This window comes from Schistocerca serialis, unplaced genomic scaffold, assembly GCF_023864345.2.
Source record: "Schistocerca serialis cubense isolate TAMUIC-IGC-003099 unplaced genomic scaffold, iqSchSeri2.2 HiC_scaffold_1417, whole genome shotgun sequence".
Lineage (NCBI taxonomy): Eukaryota > Metazoa > Arthropoda > Insecta > Orthoptera > Acrididae > Schistocerca > Schistocerca serialis.
The window spans coordinates 24,811,317-24,837,099 of record NW_026047644.1 but is presented as its reverse complement, the minus strand read 5'-3'; positions in this window follow the sequence as shown (position 1 = coordinate 24,837,099).

Below are 25,783 nucleotides of genomic sequence, written 5' to 3'. Positions count from 1 at the left end.
ATCGGAATCTAAAACTGGATTCACAGGAGAGGTTCAAATCATAGAAAGTTAGAATGTCAGTCCTCTTGTACTTAAGTCAGCATTGTGCCCTTTGTATTAAATTCGGATGCAATTTCTGTGTTTCTTCGTCAATAAGAAGGAGCAAGGTATTCAGTAAACCTGAAGTAAAGCATCGGAATCTAAAACTGGACTCACAGGAGAGGTTCAAATCATAGAAAGTGAGAGTGTCAGTCCTCTTGTACTTAAGTCGGCATTGTGGCATTTGTATTTAATTAGGATGAAATATCTTTGTTTCATCGTCAATAAGAAGGTCCAAGGGATACAGTAAACCTGAAGTGAAGCATCGGAATCTAAAACTGGACTCACAGGAGAGGTTCAAATCATAGAAAGTGAGAGTGTCAGTACTCTTGTACTTTAGTCGCCATTGTGATTTTTGTATTAAATTCGGATGCAATTTCTGTGTTTCATCGTCAATACGAAGGTCCAAGGGATACAGTAAACCTGAAGTGAAGCATCGGAATCTAAAACTGGACTCTCAGGAGAGGTTCAAATAATAGAAAGTGAGAGTGTCAGTCCTCTTGTACTTAAGTCGGCATTGTGTCATTTGTATTAAATTTGGGTGCAATTTCTGTGTTTCATCGTCAATAAGAAGGTCCAAGGGATACAGTAAACCGAAGAGAAACATCGGAATCTAAAACTGGACTCACAGGAATGGTTCAAATCATAGAAAGTGAGAGTGTCCGTCCTCTTGTACTTATGTCGGCATTGTGGCATTTGTATTAAACTCGGATGCAATTCCTGTGTTTCACAGTCAATAAGAAGGTCCAAGGGATAAGTAAACCTGAAGTGAAACATCAGAATCTAAAACTGGACTCACAGGAGAGGTTCAAATCATAGAAAGTTAGAGTGTCGCTCCCCTTGTACTTAAGTCGGTATTGTGCCTTTTGTATTAAATTCGGACGCAATTTATGTGTTTTATCGTCAATAAGAAGGTCCAAGGGATACAGTAAACCTGAAGTGAAGCATCGGTATCTAAAACCGGACTCAAAGGAGAGGTTCAAATCATAGAAAATTAGAGTGTCAGTCCTCTTGTACTTAAGTCGGCATTGTCCCTTTTGCATTAAATTCGGATGCAAACTCTGTGTTTCATCGTCAATAAAAAGGTCCAAGGGATACAGTAAACATGAAGTGAAGCATCGGAATCTAAAACTGGACTCACAGGAGAGGTTCAAATCATAGAAAGTGAGAGTGTCAGCCTTCTTGTACTTAAGTCGGCATTGTACCTTTTGTATTAAATTCGGATGCAAACACTGTGTTTCATCGTCAATAAGAAGGTCCCAGGGATACAGTAAACCTTAAGTGAAACATCGGAATCTAAAACTGGACTCACTGGAGAGGTTCAAATCATAGAAAGTTAGAGTATCAGTCCTCTTTTACTTAGGTCGGCATTGTGCCTTTTGTATTAAATTCCGATGCAATTTCTGTGTTTCAACGTCAATCAGATGGTGCAAGGTATACAGTAAACCTGAAGTGAAGCATCAGAATCTAAAACTGGACTCACAGGAGAGGTTCAAATCATAGAGAGTGAGAGTGTCAGTCCTCTTGTACTTAAGTCGGCATTGTGCCATTTGTATTAAATTCGGATAAAATTTCTGTGTTTCATCGTCAATAAGATGGTCAAAGGTATACAGTAAACCTGAAGTGAAGCATCGGAATCTAAAACTGGACTCTCAGGAGAGGTTCAAATCATAGAAAGTGAGAGTGTCAGTCCTCTTGTACTAAGTCGGCATTGTGTCATTTGTATTAAATTTGGGTGCAATTTCTGTGTTTCATCGTCAATAAGAAGGTCCAAGGGATACAGTAAACCTGAAGTGAAACATCGGAATCTAAAGCTGGACTCACAGGAATGGTTCAAATCATAGAAAGTGAGAGTGTCCGTCCTCTTGTACTTATGTCGGCATTGTGGCATTTGTATTAAACTCGGATGCAATTCCTGTGTTTCACAGTCAATAAGAAGGTCCAAGGGATAAGTAAACCTGAAGTGAAACATCAGAATCTAAAACTGGACTCACAGGAGAGGTCCAAATCATAGAATGTTAGAGTGTCGCTCCTCTTGTACATAAGTCGGTATTGTGCCTTTTGTATTAAATTCGGACGCAATTTATGTGTTTTATCGTCAATAAGAAGGTCCAAGGGATACAGTAAACCTGAAGTGAAGCATCGGTATCTAAAACCGGACTCAAAGGAGAGGTTCAAATCATAGAAAGTTAGAGTGTCAGTCCTCTTGTATTTAAGTCGGCATTGTACCTTTTGCATTAAATTCGGATGCAAACTCTGTGTTTCATCGTCAATAAAAAGGTCCAAGGGATACAGTAAACATGAAGTGAAGCATCGGAATCTAAAACTGGACTCACAGGAGAGGTTCAAATCATAGAAAGTGAGAGTGTCAGCCTTCTTGTACTTAAGTCGGCATTGTACCTTTTGTATTAAATTCGGATGCAAACACTGTGTTTCATCGTCAATAAGAAGGTCCAAGGGATACAGTAAACCTGAAGTGAAGCATCGGAATCTAAAACTGGACTCACAGGAGAGGTTCAAATCATAGAAAGTGAGAGTGTCAGTCCTCTTGTACTTAAGTCGGCATTGTGCCTTTTGAATTTAATTCCGATTCAATTTCTGTGTTTCATCGTCAATAAGAAGTTGCAAGGTATACAGTAAACCTGAAGTGAAGCATCGGAATCTGAAACTGGACTCACAGGAGAGGTTCAAATCATTGAAAGTGAGAGAGTGAGTCCTCTTGTACTTAAGTCGCCATTGTGCCTTTTGGATTAAATTCGGATCCAATTTCTGTGTTTCGTCGTCAATAAGAAGGTTCAAGGGATACAGTAAAACTGAAGTGAAGCATCGGAATCTAAAACTGGACTCACAGGAGGGGTTCAAATCGTAGAAAGTTAGAGTGTCAGTCCTCTTGTACTTAAGTCGGCATTGAGCCTTTTGTATTAAATTCGGATGCAAACTCTGTGTTTCATCGTCAATAAAAGGTCCAAGGGATACAGTAAACCTGAAGTGAAGCATCGGAATCTAAAACTGGACTCACAGGAGAGGTTCAAATCATAGAAAATTAGAGTGTTTGTCCTCTTTTACTTAAGTCGGCATTCTGTTTTTGTTTAAATTCTGATGCAATTTCTATGTTCATCGTCAATAAGAAGGTGCAAGGTATACAGTAAACCTGGAGTGAAGCATCGGAATTTAAAACGGGTCTCACAGAAGAGGTTCAAATCATAGAAAGAAAGAGTGTCAGTCCTCTTGCACTTAAGTCGGCATTGTGCCATTTGTTTTAAATTCGGATGCAATTCCTGTGTTTCATTGTCAATAAGAAGGTCCAAGGGATACAGTAAACCTGAAGTGAAACATCGGAATCTAAAACTGGACTCACAGGAGAGGTTCAAATCATAGAAAGTTAGAGTGTCACTCCTCTAGTACTTAAGTCGGTATTGTGCCTTTTGTATTAAATTCAGATGCAATTTCTGTGTTTTATCGTCAATAAGATGTTCCAAGGTATACAGTAAACCTAAAGTGAAGCATCGGCATCTAAAACCGGACTCACAGGAGAGGTTCAAATCATAGAAAGTTGAAGTGTCAGTCCTCTTGAACTTAAGTCGGCATTGTACCTATTGTATTAAATTCGGATGCAATTTCTGTGTTTCATCGTCAATAAGAAGTTCCAAGGGATACAGTAAACCTTAAGTGAAGCTTCGGAATCTAAAACTGGACTCACAGGAGAGGTTCAAATCATTGAAAGTGAGAGAGTGAGTCCTCTTGTACTTAAGTCGCCATTGTGCCTTTTGGATTAAATTCGGATCCAATTTCTGTGTTTCGTCGTCAATAAGAAGGTTCAAGGGATACAGTAAAACTGAAGTGAAGCATCGGAATCTAAAACTGGACTCACAGGAGGGGTTCAAATCGTAGAAAGTTAGAGTGTCAGTCCTCTTGTACTTAAGTCGGCATTGAGCCTTTTGTATTAAATTCGGATGCAAACTCTGTGTTTCATCGTCAATAAGAAGGTCCAAGGGATACAGTAAACCTGAAGTGAAGCATCGGAATCTAAAACTGGACTCACAGGAGAGGTTCAAATCATAGAAAGTGAGACTGTTAGTCCTCTTGTACTTAAGTCGGTATTGTGGCAATTGTATTAAATTCGGATGCAATATCTGTGTTTCATCGTCAATAAGAAGGTCCAAGTTATATAGTAAACCTGAAGTGAAGCATCGGAATCTAAAATTGGACTCACAGGAGAGGTTCAAATCATAGAAAGTTAGAGTGTCACTCCTCTTGTACTTAAGTCGGTATTGTGCCATTTGTATTACATTCGGATGCAATTTCTATATTTCATCGTCAATAAGAAAGTCCAAGGGATACAGTAAACCTGAAGTGAAGCATCGGAATCTAAAACTGGACTCACAGGAGAGGTTCAAATCATAGAAAATTAGAGTGTTTGTCCTCTTTTACTTAAGTCGGCATTCTGTTTTTGTATTAAATTCTGATGCAATTTCTATGTTCATCGTCAATAAGAAGGTGCAAGGTATACAAAAAACCTGGAGTGATGCATCGGAATCTAAAACTGGACTCACAGGAGAGGTTCAAATCATAGAAAGTGAGAGTGTCAGTCCTCTTGTACTTAAGTCGGCATTGAGCCTTTTGTATTAAATTCGGATGCAAACTCTGTGTTTCATCGTCAATAAGAAGGTCCAAGGGATACAGTAAACCTGAAGTGAAGCATCGGAATCTAACACTGGACTCACAGGAGAGGTTCAAATCATAGAAAGTTAGAGTGTCACTCCTCTAGTACTTAAGTCGGTATTGTGCATTTTGTATTAAATTCAGATGCAATTTCTGTGTTCTATCGTCAATAAGATGTTCCAAGGTATACAGTAAACCTAAAGTGAAGCATCGGCATCTAAAACCGGACTCACAGGAGAGGTTCAAATCATAGAAAGTTAAAGTGTCAGTCCTCTTGAACTTAAGTCGGCATTGTACCTTTTGTATTAAATTCGGATGCAATTTCTGTGTTTCATCGTCAATAAGAAGGTCCAAGGGATACAGTAAACCTTAAGTGAAGCTTCAGAATCTAAAACTGGACTCACAGGAGAGGTTCAAATCATAGAAAGTGAGAGTGTCAGACCTCTTGTACTTAAAGCGGCATTGTGCCTTTTGAATTTAATTCCGATGCAATTTCTGTGTTCCATCGTCAATAAGAAGGTGCAAGGTATACAGTAAACCTGAAGTGATGCATCGGAATCTAAAACTGGACTCACAGGAGAGGTTCAAATCATAGAAAGTGAGAGTTTCAGTCCTCTTGTACTTAAGTCTCCATTGTGCCTTTTGTATTAAATTCGGATGCAATTTCTGTGTTTCATCGTCAAGAAGAAGGTCCAAGGGATACAGTAAACTTGAAGTGAAGCATCGGAATCTAAAACTGGACTCACAGGAGAGGTTCAAATCATAGAAAGTGAGAGTGTCAGTGCTCTTGTACTTAAGTCGGCATTGTACCTTTTTTATTAAATTCGGATGCAAATTCTATGTTCATCGTCAACAAGAAGGTGCAAGGTATACAGTAAACCTGGAGTGAAGCATCGGAATTTAAAACCGGACTATCAGGAGAGGTTCAAATCATAGAAAGTGTGAATGTCAGTGCTCTTAAACTTAAGTCGGCATTGTGCCATTTGTATTAAACTCGGATGCAATTCCTGTGTTTCATAGTCAATAAGAAGGTCCAAGGGATAAGTAAACCTGAAGTGAACATCAGAATCTAAAACTGGACTCACAGGAGAGGTTCAAATCATAGAAAGTTAGAGTGTCGCTCCTCTTGTACTTAAGTCGGTATTGTGCCTTTTGTATTAAATTCGGACGCAATTTATGTGTTTTATCGTCGATAAGAAGGTCCAAGGGGTACAGTAAACCTGAAGTGAAGCATCGGAATCTAAAACGGGATTCACAGGAGAGGTTCAAATCATAGAAACTTAGAGTGTCAGTCCTCTTGTACTTAAGTCGGCATTGTACATTCTGTATTAAATTCGGATGCAAACTCTGTGTTTCTTCGTCAATAAAAAGGTCCAAGGTATACAGTAAACCTGAAGTGACGCATCGGAATCTGAAACTGGACTCAGAGGAGAGGTTGAAATCATAGAAAGTGAGAGTGTCAGTCCTCTTCTACTTAGGTCAGCATTGTGCCTTTTGAATTAAATTCCGATCCAAATTCTGTGTTTCTTCGTCAATAAGTAGGTCCAAGGGATACAGTAAACATGAAGTGAAGCATCGGAATCTAAAAGTGGACTCACAGGAGAGATTCAAATCATAGAATGTTAAAGTGTCACTCCCCTTGTACTTAAGTCGGTATTGTGCCTTTTGTATTAAATTCGGATGCAATTTCTGTCTTTCATCGTCTATAAGAAGGTCCCAGGGATACAGTAAACCTTAAGTGAAGCATCGGAATCTAAAACTGGACTCACTGGAGAGGTTCAAATCATAGAAAGTTAGAGTGTCAGTCCTCTTTTACTTAGGTCGGCATTGTGCCTTTTGTATTAAATTCCGATGCAATTTCTGTGTTTCATCGTCAACAGAAGGTGCAAGTTATACAGTAAACCTGAAGTGAAGCATCAGAATCTAAAACTGTACTCACAGGAGAGTCTCAAATCATAGAGAGTGAGAGTGTCAGTCCTCTTGTACTTAAGTCAGCATTGTGCCATTTGTATTAAATTCGGATAAAATTTCTGTGTTTCATCGTCAATAAGATGGTCAAAGGTATACAGTAAACCTGAAGTGAAGCATCGGAATCTAAAACTGGACTCACAGGAGAGTTTCAAATCATAGAAAGTTAGAGTGTCACTCCTCTTGTACTTAAGTCGGCATTGTACCTTTTGTATTAAATTCGGATGCAAACACTGTGTTTCATCGTCAATAAGAAGGTCCAAGGGATACAGTAAACCTGAAGTGAAGCTTCGGAATCTAAAACTGCTCTCACAGGAGAGGTTCAAATCATAGAAAGTGAGAGTGTCAGTCCTCTTGTACATAAGTAGGCATTGTGCCTTTTAAATTTAATTCCGATGCAATTTCTGTGTTTCATCGTCAATAAGACGTTGCAAGGTATACAGTAAACCTGAAGTGAAGCATCGGAATCTGAAACTGGACTCACAGGAGAGGTTCAAATCATTGAAAGTGAGAGTGTCAGTCCTCTTGTACTTAAGTCGGCATTGAGCCTTTTGTATTAAATTCGGACGCAATTTATGTGTTTTATCGTCAATAAGAAGGTCCAAGGGATACAGTAAACCTGAAGTGAAGCATCGGAATCTAAAACTGGACTCACAGGAGAGTTTCAAATCATAGAAAGTGAGAGTGTTAGTCCTCTTGTACTTAAGTCGGTATTGTGGCAATTGTAATAAATTCGGATGCAATATCTGCGTTTCATCGTCAATAAGAAGGTCCAAGTTATATAGTAAACCTGAAGTGAAGCATCGGAATCTAAAATTGGACTCACAGGAGAGGTTCAAATCATAGAAAGTTAGAGTGTCACTCCTCTTGTACTTAAGTCGGTATTGTGCCATTTGTATTACATTCGGATGCAATTTCTATATTTCATCGTCAATAAGAAAGTCCAAGGGATACAGTAAACCTGAAGTGAAGCATCGGAATCTAAAACTGGACTCACAGGAGAGGTTCAAATCATAGAAAATTAGAGTGTTTGTCCTCTTTTACTTAAGTCGGCATTCTGTTTTTGTATTAAATTCTGATGCAATTTCTATGTTCATCGTCAATAAGAAGGTGCAAGGTATACAGTAAACCTGGAGTGAAGCATCGGAATTTAAAACGGGTCTCACAGAAGAGGTTCAAATCATAGAAAGAAAGAGTGTCAGTCCTCTTGCACTTAAGTCGGCATTGTGCCATTTGTTTTAAATTCGGATGCAATTCCTGTGTTTCATTGTCAATAAGAAGGTCCAAGGGATACAGTAAACCTGAAGTGAAGCATCGGAATCTAAAACTGGACTCACAGGAGAGGTTCAAATCATAGAAAGTTAGAGTGTCACTCCTCTAGTACTTAAGTCGGTATTGTGCCTTTTGTATTAAATTCAGATGCAATTTCTGTGTTTTATCGTCAATAAGATGTTCCAAGGTATACAGTAAACCTAAAGTGAAGCATCGGCATCTAAAACCGGACTCACAGGAGAGGTTCAAATCATAGAAAGTTGAAGTGTCAGTCCTCTTGAACTTAAGTCGGCATTGTACCTATTGTATTAAATTCGGATGCAATTTCTGTGTTTCATCGTCAATAAGAAGGTCCAAGGGATACAGAAAACCTTAAGTGAAGCTTCGGAATCTAAAACTGGACTCACAGGAGAGGTTCAAATCATTGAAAGTGAGAGAGTGAGTCCTCTTGTACTTAAGTCGCCATTGTGCCTTTTGGATTAAATTCGGATCCAATTTCTGTGTTTCGTCGTCAATAAGAAGGTTCAAGGGATACAATAAAACTGAAGTGAAGCATCGGAATCTAAAACTGGACTCACAGGAGGGGTTCAAATCGTAGAAAGTTAGAGTGTCAGTCCTCTTGTACTTAAGTCGGCATTGAGCCTTTTGTATTAAATTCGGATGCAAACTCTGTGTTTCATCGTCAATAAGAAGGTCCAAGGGATACAGTAAACCTGAAGTGAAGCATCGGAATCTAAAACTGGACTCACAGGAGAGGTTCAAATCATAGAAAGTGAGACTGTTAGTCCTCTTGTACTTAAGTCGGTATTGTGGCAATTGTATTAAATTCGGATGCAATATCTGTGTTTCATCGTCAATAAGAAGGTCCAAGTTATATAGTAAACCTGAAGTGAAGCATCGGAATCTAAAATTGGACTCACAGGAGAGGTTCAAATCATAGAAAGTTAGAGTGTCACTCCTCTTGTACTTAAGTCGGTATTGTGCCATTTGTATTACATTCGGATGCAATTTCTATATTTCATCGTCAATAAGAAAGTCCAAGGGATACAGTAAACCTGAAGTGAAGCATCGGAATCTAAAACTGGACTCACAGGAGAGGTTCAAATCATAGAAAATTAGAGTGTTTGTCCTCTTTTACTTAAGTCGGCATTCTGTTTTTGTATTAAATTCTGATGCAATTTCTATGTTCATCGTCAATAAGAAGGTGCAAGGTATACAAAAAACCTGGAGTGATGCATCGGAATCTAAAACTGGACTCACAGGAGAGGTTCAAATCATAGAAAGTGAGAGTGTCAGTCCTCTTGTACTTAAGTCGGCATTGAGCCTTTTGTATTAAATTCGGATGCAAACTCTGTGTTTCATCGTCAATAAGAAGGTCCAAGGGATACAGTAAACCTGAAGTGAAGCATCGGAATCTAACACTGGACTCACAGGAGAGGTTCAAATCATAGAAAGTTAGAGTGTCACTCCTCTAGTACTTAAGTCGGTATTGTGCATTTTGTATTAAATTCAGATGCAATTTCTGTGTTCTATCGTCAATAAGATGTTCCAAGGTATACAGTAAACCTAAAGTGAAGCATCGGCATCTAAAACCGGACTCACAGGAGAGGTTCAAATCATAGAAAGTTAAAGTGTCAGTCCTCTTGAACTTAAGTCGGCATTGTACCTTTTGTATTAAATTCGGATGCAATTTCTGTGTTTCATCGTCAATAAGAAGGTCCAAGGGATACAGTAAACCTTAAGTGAAGCTTCGGAATCTAAAACTGGACTCACAGGAGAGGTTCAAATCATAGAAAGTGAGAGTGTCAGTCCTCTTGTACTTAAAGCGGCATTGTGCCTTTTGAATTTAATTCCGATGCAATTTCTGTGTTCCATCGTCAATAAGAAGGTGCAAGGTATACAGTAAACCTGAAGTGATGCATCGGAATCTAAAACTGGACTCACAGGAGAGGTTCAAATCATAGAAAGTGAGAGTTTCAGTCCTCTTGTACTTAAGTCGCCATTGTGCCTTTTGTATTAAATTCGGATGCAATTTCTGTGTTTCATCGTCAAGAAGAAGGTCCAAGGGATACAGTAAACTTGAAGTGAAGCATCGGAATCTAAAACTGGACTCACAGGAGAGGTTCAAATCATAGAAAGTGAGAGTGTCAGTGCTCTTGTACTTAAGTCGGCATTGTACCTTTTTTATTAAATTCGGATGCAAATTCTATGTTCATCGTCAACAAGAAGGTGCAAGGTATACAGTAAACCTGGAGTGAAGCATCGGAATTTAAAACCGGACTATCAGGTGAGGTCCAAATCATAGAAAGTGTGAATGTCAGTGCTCTTAAACTTAAGTCGGCATTGTGCCATTTGTATTAAACTCGGATGCAATTCCTGTGTTTCATAGTCAATAAGAAGGTCCAAGGGATAAGTAAACCTGAGGTGAACATCAGAATCTAAAACTGGACTCACAGGAGAGGTTCAAATCATAGAAAGTTAGAGTGTCGCTCCTCTTGTACTTAAGTCGGTATTGTTCCTTTTGTATTAAATTCGGACGCAATTTATGTGTTTTATCGTCAATAAGAAGGTCCAAGGGGTACAGTAAACCTGAAGTGAAGCATCGGAATCTAAAACGGGACTCACAGGAGAGGTTCAAATCATAGAAAGTTAGAGTGTCAGTCCTCTTGTACTTAAGTCGGCATTGTACCTTCTGTATTAAATTCGGATGCAAACTCTGTGTTTCTTCGTCAATAAAAAGGTCCAAGGTATACAGTAAACCTGAAGTGACGCATCGGAATCTGAAACTGGACTCAGAGGAGAGGTTGAAATCATAGAAAGTGAGAGTGTCAGTCCTCTTCTACTTAGGTCAGCATTGTGCCTTTTGAATTAAATTCCGATCCAAATTCTGTGTTTCTTCGTCAATAAGTAGGTCCAAGAGATACAGTAAACATGAAGTGAAGCATCGGAATCTAAAAGTGGACTCACAGGAGAGATTCAAATCATAGAATGTTAAAGTGTCACTCCCCTTGTACTTAAGTCGGTATTGTGCCTTTTGTATTAAATTCGGATGCAATTTCTGTCTTTCATCGTCTATAAGAAGGTCCCAGGGATACAGTAAACCTTAAGTGAAGCATCGGAATCTAAAACTGGACTCACTGGAGAGGTTCAAATCATAGAAAGTTAGAGTGTCAGTCCTCTTTTACTTAGGTCGGCATTGTGCCTTTTGTATTAAATTCCGATGCAATTTCTGTGTTTCATCGTCAACAGAAGGTGCAAGTTATACAGTAAACCTGAAGTGAAGCATCAGAATCTAAAACTGTACTCACAGGAGAGTCTCAAATCATAGAGAGTGAGAGTGTCAGTCCTCTTGTACTTAAGTCAGCATTGTGCCATTTGTATTAAATTCGGATAAAATTTCTGTGTTTCATCGTCAATAAGATGGTCAAAGGTATACAGTAAACCTGAAGTGAAGCATCGGAATCTAAAACTGGACTCACAGGAGAGTTTCAAATCATAGAAAGTTAGAGTGTCACTCCTCTTGTACTTAAGTCGGCATTGTACCTTTTGTATTAAATTCGGATGCAAACACTGTGTTTCATCGTCAATAAGAAGGTCCAAGGGATACAGTAAACCTGAAGTGAAGCTTCGGAATCTAAAACTGCTCTCACAGGAGAGGTTCAAATCATAGAAAGTGAGAGTGTCAGTCCTCTTGTACATAAGTCGGCATTGTGCCTTTTGAATTTAATTCCGATGCAATTTCTGTGTTTCATCGTCAATAAGACGTTGCAAGGTATACAGTAAACCTGAAGTGAAGCATCGGAATCTGAAACTGGACTCACAGGAGAGGTTCAAATCATTGAAAGTGAGAGTGTCAGTCCTCTTGTACTTAAGTCGGCATTGAGCCTTTTGTATTAAATTCGGACGCAATTTATGTGTTTTATCGTCAATAAGAAGGTCCAAGGGATACAGTAAACCTGAAGTGAAGCATCGGAATCTAAAACTGGACTCACAGGAGAGTTTCAAATCATAGAAAGTGAGAGTGTCAGTGCTCTTGTACTTAAGTCGGCATTGTACCTTTTTTATTAAATTCGGATGCAAATTCTATGTTCATCGTCAACAAGAAGGTGCAAGGTATACAGTAAACCTGGAGTGAAGCATCAGAATTTAAAACCGGACTATCAGGAGAGGTTCAAATCATAGAAAGTGTGAATGTCAGTGCTCTTAAACTTAAGTCGGCATTGTGCCATTTGTATTAAACTCGGATGCAATTCCTGTGTTTCATAGTCAATAAGAAGGTCCAAGGGATAAGTAAACCTGAAGTGAAACATCAGAATCTAAAACTGGACTCACAGGAGAGGTTCAAATCATAGAAAGTTAGAGTGTCGCTCCTCTTGTACTTAAGTCGGTATTGTGCCTTTTGTATTAAATTCGGACGCAATTTATGTGTTTTATCGTCAATAAGAAGGTCCAAGGGATACAGTAAACCTGAAGTGAAGCATCGGAATCTAAAACGGGACTCACAGGAGAGGTTCAAATCATAGAAAGTGAGAGTGTCAGTCCTCTTGTACTTAAGTCAGCATTGTGCCTTTTGAATTAATTTCCGATCCAAATTCTGTGTTTCTTCGTCAATAAGTAGGTCCAAGGGATACAGTAAACATGAAGTGAAGCATCGGAATCTAAAAGTGGACTCACAGGAGAGATTCAAATCATAGAATGTTAAAGTGTCACTCCCCTTGTACTTAAGTCGGTATTGTGCCTTTTGTATTAAATTCGGATGCAATTTCTGTCTCTCATCGTCTATAAGAAGGTCCAGGGATACAGTAAACCTTAAGTGAAGCATCGGAATCTAAAACTGGACTCACTGGAGAGTTTCAAATCATAGAAAGTTAGAGTGTCAGTCCTCTTTTACTTAGGTCGGCATTGTGCCTTTTGTATTAAATTCCGATGCAATTTCTGTGTTTCATCGTCAACAGAAGGTGCAAGTTATACAGTAAACCTGAAGTGAAGCATCAGAATCTAAAACTGTACTCACAGGAGAGGTTCAAATCATAGAGAGTGAGAGTGTCAGTCCTCTTGTACTTAAGTCAGCATTGTGCCATTTGTATTAAATTCGGATAAAATTTCTGTGTTTCATCGTCAATAAGATGGTCAAAGGTATACAGTAAACCTGAAGTGAAGCATCGGAATCTAAAACTGGACTCACAGGAGAGGTTCAAATCATAGAAAGTGAGAGTGTCAGTACTCTTGTACTTTAGTCGCCATTGTGATTTTTGTATTAAATTCGGATGCAATTTCTGTGTTTCATCGTCAATAAGAAGGTCCAAGGGATACAGTAAACCTGAAGTGAAGCATCGGAATCTAAAACTGGACTCTCAGGAGAGGTTCAAATCATAGAAAGTGAAAGTGTCAGTCCTCTTGTACTAAGTCGGCATTGTGTCATTTGTATTAAATTTGGGTGCAATTTCTGTGTTTCATCGTCAATAAGAAGGTCCAAGGGATACAGTAAACCTGAAGTGAAACATCGGAATCTAAAGCTGGACTCACAGGAATGGTTCAAATCATAGAAAGTGAGAGTGTCCGTCCTCTTGTACTTATGTCGGCATTGTGGCATTTGTATTAAACTCGGATGCAATTCCTGTGTTTCACAGTCAATAAGAAGGTCCAAGGGATAAGTAAACCTGAAGTGAAACATCAGAATCTAAAACTGGACTCACAGGAGAGGTCCAAATCATAGAAAGTTAGAGTGTCGCTCCTCTTGTACATAAGTCGGTATTGTGCCTTTTGTATTAAATTCGGACGCAATTTATGTGTTTTATCGTCAATAAGAAGGTCCAAGGGATACAGTAATCCTGAAGTGAAGCATCGGTATCTAAAACCGGACTCAAAGGAGAGGTTCAAATCATAGAAAGTTAGAGTATCAGTCCTCTTGTACTTAAGTCGGCATTGTACCTTTTGCATTAAATTCGGATGCAAACTCTGTGTTTCATCGTCAATAAAAAGGTCCAAGGGATACAGTAAACATGAAGTGAAGCATCGGAATCTAAAACTGGACTCACAGGAGAGGTTCAAATCATTGAAAGTGAGAGTGTCAGCCTTCTTGTACTTAAGTCGGCATTGTACCTTTTGTATCAAATTCGGATGCAAACACTGTGTTTCATCGTCAATAAGAAGGTCCCAGGGATACAGTAAACCTTAAGTGAAGCATCGGAATCTAAAACTGGACTCACTGGAGAGGTTCAAATCATAGAAAGTTAGAGTGTCAGTCCTCTTTTACTTAGGTCGGCATTGTGCCTTTTGTATTAAATTCCGATGCAATTTCTGTGTTTCAACGTCAATCAGAAGGTGCAAGGTATACAGTAAACCTGATGTGAAGCATCAGAATCTAAAACTGGACACACAGGAGAGGTTCAAATCATAGAGAGTGAGAGTGTCAGTCCTCTTGTACTTAAATCGGCATTGTGCCATTTGTATTAAATTCGGATAAAATTTCTGTGTTTCATCGTCAATAAGATGGTCAAAGGTATACAGTAAACCTGAAGTGAAGCATCGGAATCTAAAACTGGACACACAGGAGAGGTTCAAATCATAGAATGTTAGAGTGTCACTACTCTGGTACTTAAGTCGGTATTGTCCCATTTGTATTACATTCGGATGCAATTTCTGGGTTTCCTCGTCAATAAGAAAGTCCAAGGGATACAGAAAACCTGAAGTGAAGCATCGGAATCTAAAACTGGACTCACAGGAGAGGTTCAAATCATAGAAAGTGAGAGTGTCAGCCTTCTTGTACTTAAGTCGGCATTGTACCTTTTGTATTAAATTCGGATGCAAACACTGTGTTTCATCGTCAATAAGAAGGTCCAAGGGATACAGTAAACCTGAAGTGAAGCATCGGAATCTAAAACTGGTCTCACAGGAGAGGTTCAAATCATAGAAAGTGAGAGTGTCAGTCCTCTTGTACTTAAGTCGGCATTGTGCCTTTTGAATTTAATTCCGATGCAATTTCTGTGTTTCATCGTCAATAAGAAGTTGCAAGGTATACAGTAAACCTGAAGTGAAGCATCCGAATCTGAAACTGGACTCACAGGAGAGGTTCAAATCATTGAAAGTGAGAGAGTGAGTCCTCTTGTACTTAAGTCGCCATTGTGCCTTTTGGATTAAATTCGGATCCAATTTCTGTGTTTCGTCGTCAATAAGAAGGTTCAAGGGATACAGTAAAACTGAAGTGAAGCATCGGAATCTAAAACTGGACTCACAGGAGGGGTTCAAATCGTAGAAAGTTAGAGTGTCAGTCCTCTTGTACTTAAGTCGGCATTGAGCCTTTTGTATTAAATTCGGATGCAAACTCTGTGTTTCATCGTCAATAAGAAGGTCCAAGGGATACAGTAAACCTGAAGTGAAGCATCGGAATCTAAAACTGGACTCACAGGAGAGGTTCAAATCATAGAAAGTGAGAGTGTTAGTCCTCTTGTACTTAAGTCGGTATTGTGGCAATTGTATTAAATTCGGATGCAATATCTGTGTTTCATCGTCAATAAGAAGGTCCAAGTTATATAGTAAACCTGAAGTGAAGCATCGGAATCTAAAATTGGACTCACAGGAGTGGTTCAAATCATAGAAAGTTAGAGTGTCACTCCTCTTGTACTTAAGTCGGTATTGTGCCACTTGTATTACATTCGGATGCAATTTCTATATTTCATCGTCAATAAGAAAGTCCAAGGGATACAGTAAACCTGAAGTGAAGCATCGGAATCTAAAACTGGACTCACAGGAGAGGTTCAAATCATAGAAAATTAGAGTGTTTGTCCTCTTTTACTTAAGTCGGCATTCTGTTTTTGTATTAAATTCTGATGCAATTTCTATGTTCATCGTCAATAAGAAGGTGCAAGGTATACAGTAAACCTGGAGTGAAGCATCGGAATTTAAAACCGGTCTCACAGAAGAGGTTCAAATCATAGAAAGAAAGAGTGTCAGTCCTCTTGCACTTAAGTCGGCATTGTGCCATTTGTTTTAAATTCGGATGCAATTCCTGTGTTTCATTGTCAATAAGAAGGTCCAAGGGATACAGTAAACCTGAAGTGAAACATCGGAATCTAAAACTGGACTCACAGGAGAGGTTCAAATCATAGAAAGTTAGAGTGTCACTCCTCTAGTACTTAAGTCGGTATTGTGCCTTTTGTATTAAATTCAGATGCAATTTCTGTGTTTTATCGTCAATAAGATGTTCCAAGGTATACAGTAAACCTAAAGTGAAGCATCGGCATCTAAAACCGGACTCACAGGAGAGGTTCAAATCATAGAAAGTTGAAGTGTCAGTCCTCTTGAACTTAAGTCGGCATTGTACCTTTTGTATTAAATTCGGATGCAATTTCTGTGTTTCATCGTCAATAAGAAGGTCCAAGGGATACAGTAAACCTTAAGTGAAGCTTCAGAATCTAAAACTGGACTCACAGGAGAGGTTCAAATCATTGAAAGTGAGAGAGTGAGTCCTCTTGTACTTAAGTCGCCATTGTGCCTTTTGGATTAAATTCGGACCCAATTTCTGTGTTTCGTCGTCAATAAGAAGGTTCAAGGGATACAGTAAAACTGAAGTGAATCATCGGAATCAAAAACTGGACTCACAGGAGGGGTTCAAATCGTAGAAAGTTAGAGTGTCAGTCCTCTTGTACTTAAGTCGGCATTGAGCCTTTTGTATTAAATTCGGATGCAAACTCTGTGTTTCATCGTCAATAAGAAGGTCCAAGGGATACAGTAAACCTGAAGTGAAGCATCGGAGTCTAAAACTGGACTCACAGGAGAGGTTCAAATCATAGAAAGTGAGAGTGTTAGTCCTCTTGTACTTAAGTTGGTATTGTGGCAATTGTATTAAATTCGGATGCAATATCTGTGTTTCATCGTCAATAAGAAGGTCCAAGTTATATAGTAAACCTGAAGTGAAGCAACGGAATCTAAAATTGGACTCACAGGAGAGGTTCAAATCATAGAAAGTTAGAGTGTCACTCCTCTTGTACTTAAGTCGGTATTGTGCCATTTGTATTACATTCGGATGCAATTTCTATATTTCATCGTCAATAAGAAAGTCCAAGGGATACAGTAAACCTGAAGTGAAGCATCGGAATCTAAAACTGGACTCACAGGAGAGGTTCAAATCATAGAAAATTAGAGTGTTTGTCCTCTTTTACTTAAGTCGGCATTCTGTTTTTGTATTAAATTCTGATGCAATTTCTATGTTCATCGTCAATAAGAAGGTGCAAGGTATACAGTAAACCTGGAGTGATGCATCGGAATCTAAAACTGGACTCACAGGAGAGGTTCAAATCATAGAAAGTGAGAGTGTCAGTCCTCTTGTACTTAAGTCGGCATTGAGCCTTTTGTATTAATTTCGGATGCAAACTCTGTGTTTCATCGTCAATAAGAAGGTCCAAGGGATACAGTAAACCTGAAGTGAAGCATCGGAATCTAAAACTGGACTCACAGGAGAGGTTCAAATCATAGAAAGTTAGAGTGTCACTCCTCTAGTACTTAAGTCGGTATTGTGCCATTTGTATTAAATTCAGATGCAATTTCTGTGTTTTATCGTCAATAAGATGTTCCAAGGTATACAGTAAACCTAAAGTGAAGCATCGGCATCTAAAACCGGACTCACAGGAGAGGTTCAAATCATAGAAAGTTAAAGTGTCAGTCCTCTTGAACTTAAGTCGGCATTGTACATTTTGTATTAAATTCGGATGCAATTTCTGTGTTTCATCGTCAATAAGAAGGTCCAAGGTATACAGTAAACCTTAAGTGAAGCTTCGGAATCTAAAACTGGACTCACAGGAGAGGTTCAAATCATAGAAAGTGAGAGTGTCAGTCCTCTTGTACTTAAGGCGGCATTGTGCCTTTTGAATTTAATTCCGATGCAATTTCTGTGTTCCATCGTCAATAAGAAGGTGCAAGGTATACAGTAAACCTGAAGTGATGCATCGGAATCTAAAACTGGACTCACAGGAGAGGTTCAAATCATAAAAAGTGAGAGTGTCAGTCCTCTTGTACTTAAGTCGCCATTGTGCCTTTTGTATTAAATTCGGATGCAATTTCTGTGTTTCATCGTCAAGAAGAAGGTCCAAGGGATACAGTAAACTTGAAGTGAAGCATCGGAATCTAAAACTGGACTCACAGGAGAGGTTCAAATCATAGAAAGTGAGAGTGTCAGTGCTCTTGTACTTAAGTCGGCATTGTACCTTTTTTATTAAATTCGGATGCAAATTCTATGTTCATCGTCAACAAGAAGGTGCAAGGTATACAGTAAACCTGGAGTGAAGCATCGGAATTTAAAACCGGACTATCAGGAGAGGTTCAAATCATAGAAAGTGTGAATGTCAGTGCTCTTAAACTTAAGTCGGCATTGTGCCATCTGTATTAAACTGGGATGCAATTCCTGTGTTTCATAGTCAATAAGAAGGTCCAAGGGATAAGTAAACCTGAAGTGAAACATCAGAATCTAAAACTGGACTCACAGGAGAGGTTCAAATCATAGAAAGTTAGAGTGTCGCTCCTCTTGTACTTAAGTCGGTATTGTGCCTTTTGTATTAAATTCGGACGCAATTTATGTGTTTTATCGTCAATAAGAAGGTCCAAGGGATACAGTAAACCTGAAGTGAAGCATCGGAATCTAAAACGGGACTCACAGGAGAGGTTCAAATCATAGAAAGTTAGAGTGTCAGTCCTCTTGTACTTAAGTCGGCATTGTACCTTCTGTATTAAATACGGATGCAAACTCTGTGTTTCTTCGTCAATAAAAAGGTCCAAGGTATACAGTAAACCTGAAGTGAAGCATCGGAATCTGAAACTGGACTCAGAGGAGAGGTTCAAATCATAGAAAGTGAGAGTGTCAGTCCTCTTCTACTTAGGTCAGCATTGTGCCTTTTGAATTAAATTCCGATCCAAATTCTGTGTTTCTTCGTCAATAAGTAGGTCCAAGGGATACAGTAAACATGAAGTGAAGCATCGGAATCTAAAAGTGGACTCACAGGAGAGATTCAAATCATAGAATGTTAAAGTGTCACTCCCCTTGTACTTAAGTCGGTATTGTGCCTTTTGTATTAAATTCGGATGCAATTTCTGTCTTTCATCGTCTATAAGAAGGTCCCAGGGATACAGTAAACCTTAAGTGAAGCATCGGAATCTAAAACTGGACTCACTGGAGAGGTTCAAATCATAGAAAGTTAGAGTGTCAGTCCTCTTTTACTTAGGTCGGCATTGTGCCTTTTGTATTAAATTCCGATGCAATTTCTGTGTTTCATCGTCAACAGAAGGTGCAAGTTATACAGTAAACCTGAAGTGAAGCATCAGAATCTAAAACTGTACTCACAGGAGAGGTTCAAATCATAGAGAGTGAGAGTGTCAGTCCTCTTGTACTTAAGTCAGCATTGTGCCATTTGTATTAAATTCGGATAAAATTTCTGTGTTTCATCGTCAATAAGATGGTCAAAGGTATACAGTAAACCTGAAGTGAATCATCGGAATCTAAAACTGGACTCACAGGAGAGTTTCAAATCATAGAAAGTTAGAGGGTCACTCCTCTTGTACTTAAGTCGGCATTGTACCTTTTGTATTAAATTCGGATGCAAACACTGTGTTTCATCGTCAATAAGAAGGTCCAAGGGATACAGTAAACCTGAAGTGAAGCTTCGGAATCTAAAACTGGTCTCACAGGAGAGGTTCAAATCATAGAAAGTGAGAGTGTCAGTCCTCTTGTGCATAAGTCGGCATTGTGCCTTTTGAATTTAATTCCGATGCAATTTCTGTGTTTCATCGTCAATAAGACGTTGCAAGGTATACAGTAAACCTGAAGTGAAGCATCGGAATCTGAAACTGGACTCACAGGAGAGGTTCAAATCATTGAAAGTGAGAGTGTCAGTCCTCTTGTACTTAAGTCGGCATTGAGCCTTTTGTATTAAATTCGGATGCAAACTCTGTGTTTCATCGTCAACAAGAAGGTCCAAGGGATACAGTAAACCTGAAGTGAAGCATCGGAATCTAAAACTGGACTCACAGGAGAGGTTCAAATCATAGAAAGTGAGAGAGTCAGTCCTCTTGTACTTAAGTCGGCATTGTGCCATTTGTATTAAATTCGGGTGCAATTTCTGTGTTTCATCATCAATAAGAAGGTCCAAGGGATACAGTAAACCTGAAGTGAAGCATCGGAATCTAAAACTGGACTCACAGGAAAGGTTCACATCATAGAACGTGACAGTGTCAGTCCTCTTGTAGTTAAGTCGGCATTGTGGCAATTGTATTAAATTCGGATGCAATTTCTGTGTTTCATCGTCAATAAGAAGGTCCAAGGGATATAGTAAACCTGAAGTGAAGCATTGGAATCTAAAATTGGATTCACAGGAGAGGTTCAAATCATGGAAAGTTAGAGTGTCACTCCTCTTGTACTTAAGTCGGTATTGTGCCACTTGTATTACATTCGGATGCAATTTCTGTGTTTCATCATCAATAAGAAAGTGCAAGGAATACAGTAAACCTGAAGTGAAGCATCAGAATCTAAAACTGGACTCACAGGAGAGGTTCAAATCATAGAAAGTTAGAGTGTTTGTCCTCTTTTACTTAAGTCGGCATTGTGCTTTTTGTATTAAATTCCGATGCAATTTCTATGTTCATCGTCAATAAGAAGGTGCAAGGTATACAGTAAACCTGGAGTGAAGCATCGGACTTTAAAACCGGTCTCACAGGACAGGTTCAAATCATAGAAAGAAAGTGTGTCATTCCTCTTGTACTTAAGTCGGCATTGTGCCATTTGTTTTAAATTCGGATGCAATTCATGTGTTTCATAGTCAATCAGAAGGTCCAAGGGATACAGTAAACCTGAAGTGAAACATCGGAATCTAAAACTGGACTCACAGGAGAGGTTCAAATCATAGAAAGTTAGAGTGTCACTCCTCTGGTACTTAAGTCGGTATTGTGCCATTTGTATTACATTCGGATGCAATTTCTGGGTTTCCTCGTCAATAAGAATGTCCAAGGGATACAGAAAACCTGAAGTGAAGCATCGGAATCTAAAACTGGACTCACAGGAGAGGTTGAAATCATAGAAAGTGAGAGTGTCAGCCTTCTTGTACTTAAGTCGGCATTGTACCTTTTGAATTAAATTCGGATGCAAACACTGTGTTTCATCGTCAATAAGAAGGTCCAAGGGATACAGTAAACCTGAAGTGAAGCATCGGAATCTAAAACTGGACTCACAGGAGAGGTTCAAATCATAGAAAGTGAGAGTGTCAGTCCTCTTGTACTTAAGTCGGCATTGTGCCTTTTGAATTTAATTCCGATGCGATTTCTGTGTTTCATCGTCAATAAGAAGTTGCAAGGTATACAGTAAACCTGAAGTGAAGCATCGGAATCTGAAACTGGACTCACAGGAGAGGTTCAAATCATTGAAAGTGAGAGAGTGAGCCCTCTTGTACTTAAGTCGCCATTGTGCCTTTTGGATTAAATTCGGATCCTATTTCTGTGTTTCGTCGTCAATAAGAAGGTTCAAGGGATACAGTAAAACTGAAGTGAAGCATCGGAATCTAAAACTGGACTCACAGGAGGGGTTCAAATCGTAGAAAGTTAGAGTGTCAGTCCTCTTGTACTTAAGTCGGCATTGAGCCTTTTGTATTAAATTCGGATGCAAACTCGGTGTTTCATCGTCAATAAGAAGGTCCAAGGGATACAGTAAACCTGAAGTGAAGCATCGGAATCGAAAACTGGACTCACAGGAGAGGTTCAAATCATAAAAAGTGAGAGTGTTAGTCCTCTTGTACTTAAGTCGGTATTGTGGCAATTGTATTAAATTCGGATGCAATATCTGTGTTTCATCGTCAATAAGAAGGTCCAAGTTATATAGTAAACCTGAAGTGAAGCATCGGAATCTAAAATTGGACTCACAGGAGAGGTTCAAATCATAGAAAGTTAGAGCGTCACTCGTCTTGTACTTAAGTCGGTATTGTGCGAGTTGTATTACATTCGGATGCAATTTCTATATTTCATCGTCAATAAGATAGTCCAAGGGATGCAGTAAACCTGAAGTGAAGCATCGGAATCTAAAACTGGACTCACAGGAGAGTTTTAAATCATAGAGGGTGAGAGTATCGGTCCTTTTGTACTTAAGTCGATATTGTGCCATCTGTATTAAATTCGGATGCAATTTCTGTGTTTCATCGTCAATAAGAAGGTCCAAGGGATAGAGTAAACCTGAAGTGAAGCATCGGAATCTAAAACTGGACTCACAGGAGAGGTTCAAATCATAGAAAATTAGAGTGTTTGTCCTCTTTTACTTAAGTCGGCATTCTGTTTTTGTATTAAATTCTGATGCAATTTCTATGTTCATCGTCAATAAGAAGGTGCAAGGTATGCAGTAAACCTGGAGTGAAGCATCGGAATTTCAAACCGGTCTCACAGAAGAGGTTCAAATCATAGAAAGAAAGAGTGTCAGGCCTCTTGCACTTAAGTCGGCATTGAGCCATTTGTTTTAAATTCGGATGCAATTCCTGTGTTTCATTGTCAATAAGAAGGTCCAAGGGATACAGTAAACCTTAAGTGAAGCTTCGGAATCTAAAACTGGACTCACAGGAGAGGTTCAAATCATAGAAAGTTAGAGTGTCACTCCCCTAGTACTTAAGCCGGTATTGTGCCTTTTGTATTAAATTCAGATGCAATTTCTGTGTTTTATCGTCAATAAGATGTTCCAAGGTATACAGTAAACCTAAAGTGAAGCATCGGCATCTAAAACCGGACTCACAGGAGAGGTTCAAATCATAGAAAGTTAAAGTGTCAGTCCTCTTGAACTTAAGTCGGCATTGTACCTTTTGTATTAAATTCGGATGCAATTTCTGTGTTTCATCGTCAATAAGAAGGTCCAAGGGATACAGTAAACCTTAAGTGAAGCTTCGGAATCTAAAACTGGACTCACAGGAGAGGTTCAAATCATAGAAAGTGAGAGTGTCAGTCCTCTTGTACTTAATGCGGCATTGTGCCTTTTGAATTTAATTTCGATGCAATTTCTGTGTTCCATCGTCAATAAGAAGGTGCAAGGTATACAGTAAACCTGAAGTGATGCATCGGGATCTAAAACTGGACTCACAGGAGAGGTTCAAATCATAGAAAGTGTGAATGTCAGTGCTCTTAAACTTAAGTCGGCATTGTGCCTTTTGTATTAAACTCGGATGCAATTCCTGTGTTTCACAGTCAATAAGAAAGTCCAAGGGATAAGTAAACCTGAAGTGAAACATCAGAATCTAAAACTGGACTCACAGGAGAGGTTCAAATCATAGAAAGTTAGAGTGTCGCTCCTCTTGTACTTAAGTCGGTATTGTGCCTTTTGTATTAAATTCGGACGCAATTTATGTGTTTTATCGTCAATAAGAAGGTCCAAGGGATACAGTAAACCTGAAGTGAAGCATCGGAATCTAAAACGGGACTCACAGGAGAGGTTCAAATCATAGAAAGTTAGAGTGTCAGTCCTCTTGTACTTAAGTCGGCATTGTACCTTCTGTATTAAATTCGGATGCAAACTCTGTGTTTCTTCGGCAATAAAAAGGTCCAAGGTATACAGTAAACCTGAAGTGACGCATCGGAATCTGAAACTGGACTCAGAGGAGAGGTTCAAATCATAGAAAATGAGAGTGTCAGTCCTCTTCCACTTAGGTCGGCATTGTGCCTTTTGAATTAAATTCCGATCCAAATTCTGTGTTTCTTCGTCAATAAGTAGGTCCAAGGGATACAGTAAACATGAAGTGAAGCATCGGAATCTAAAAGTGGACTCACAGGAGAGATTCAAATCATAGAATCTTAAAGTGTCACTCCCCTTGTACTTAAGTCGGTATTCTGCCATTTGTATTAAATTCGGATGCAATTTCTGTCTTTCATCGTCTATAAGAAGGTCCCAGGGATACAGTAAACCTTAAGTGAAGCATCGGAATCTAAAACTGGACTCACTGGAGAGGTTCAAATCATAGAAAGTTAGAGTGTCAGTCCTCTTTTACTTAGGTCGGCATTGTGCCTTTTGTATTAACTTCCGATGCAATTTCTGTGTTTCATCGTCAATCAGAAGGTGCAAGTTATACAGTAAACCTGAAGTGAAGCATCAGAATCTAAAACTGTACTCACAGGAGAGGTTCAAATCATAGAGTGTGAGAGTGTCAGTCCTCTTGTACTTAAGTCAGCATGTGCCACTTGTATTAAATTCGGATAAAATTTCTGTGTTTAATCGTCAATAAGATGGTTAAAGGTATACAGAAAACCTGAAGTGAAGCATCGGAATCTAAAACTGGACTCACAGGAGAGGTTCAAATCATAGAAAGTTAGAGTGTCACTCCTCTTGTACTTAAGTCGGCATTGTACCTTTTCTATTAAATTCGGACGCAAGCACTGTGTTTCATCGTCAATAAGAAGGTCCAAGGGATACAGTAAACCTGAAGTGAAGCTTCGGAATCTAAAACTGGTCTCACAGGAGAGGTTCAAATCATAGAAAGTGAGAGTGTCAGTCCTCTTGTACATAAGTCGGCATTGTGCCTTTTGAATTTAATTCCGATGCAATTTCTGTGTTTCATCGTCAATAAGAAGTTGCAAGGTATACAGTAAACCTGAAGTGAAGCATCGGAATCTGAAACTGGACTCACAGGAGAGGTTCAAATCATAGAAAGTGAGAGTGTCAGTCCTCTTGTACTTAAGTCGGCATTGAGCCTTTTGTATTAAATTCGGATGCAAACTCTGTGTTTCATCGTCAACAAGAAGGTCCAAGGGATACAGTAAACCTGAAGTGAAGCATCGGAATCTAAAACTGGACTCACAGGAGAGGTTCAAATCATAGAAAGTGAGAGTGTCAGTCCTCTTGTACTTAAGTCGGCATTGTGCCATTTGTATTAAATTCGGGTGCAATTTCTGTGTTTCATCATCAATAAGAAGGTCCAAGGTATACAGTAAACCTGAAGTGAAGCATCGGAATCTAAAACTGGACTCACAGGAAAGGTTCAAATCATAGAAAGTGACAGTGTCAGTCCTCTTGTAGTTAAGTCGGCATTGTGGCAATTGTATTAAATTCGGATGCAATTTCTGTGTTTCATCGTCAATAAGAAGGTCCAAGGTATATAGTAAACCTGAAGTGAAGCATTGGAATCTAAAACTGGACTCACAGGAAAGGTTCAAATCATAGAAAGTGACAGTGTCACTCCTCTTGTACTTAAGTCGGTATTGTGCCACTTGTATTACATTCGGATGCAATTTCTGTGTTTCATCGTCAATAAGAAAGTGCAAGGGATACAGTAAACCTGAAGTGAAGCTTCGGAATCTACAACTGGAATCACAGGAGAGGTTCAAATCATAGAAAGTTAGAGTGTTTGTCCTCTTTTACTTAAGTCGGCATTGTGCTTTTTGTATTAAATTCCGATGCAATTTCTATGTTCATCGTCAATAAGAAGGTGCAAGGTATACAGTAAACCTGGAGTGAAGCATCGGACTTTAAAACCGGTCTCACAGGACAGGTTCAAATCATAGAAAGAAAGAGTGTCATTCCTCTTGTACATATGTCGGCATTGTGCCATTTGTTTTAAATTCGGATGCAATTCCTGTGTTTCACAGTAAATAAGAAGGTCCAAGGGATAAGTAAACCTGAAGTGAAACATCAGAATCTAAAACTGGACTCACAGGAGAGGTTCAAATCATAGAAAGTTAGAGTGTCGCTCCTCTTGTACTTAAGTCGGTATTGTGCCTTTTGTATTAAATTCGGACGCAATTTATGTGTTTTATCGTCAATAAGAAGGTCCAAGGGATACAGTAAACCTGAAGTGAAGCATCG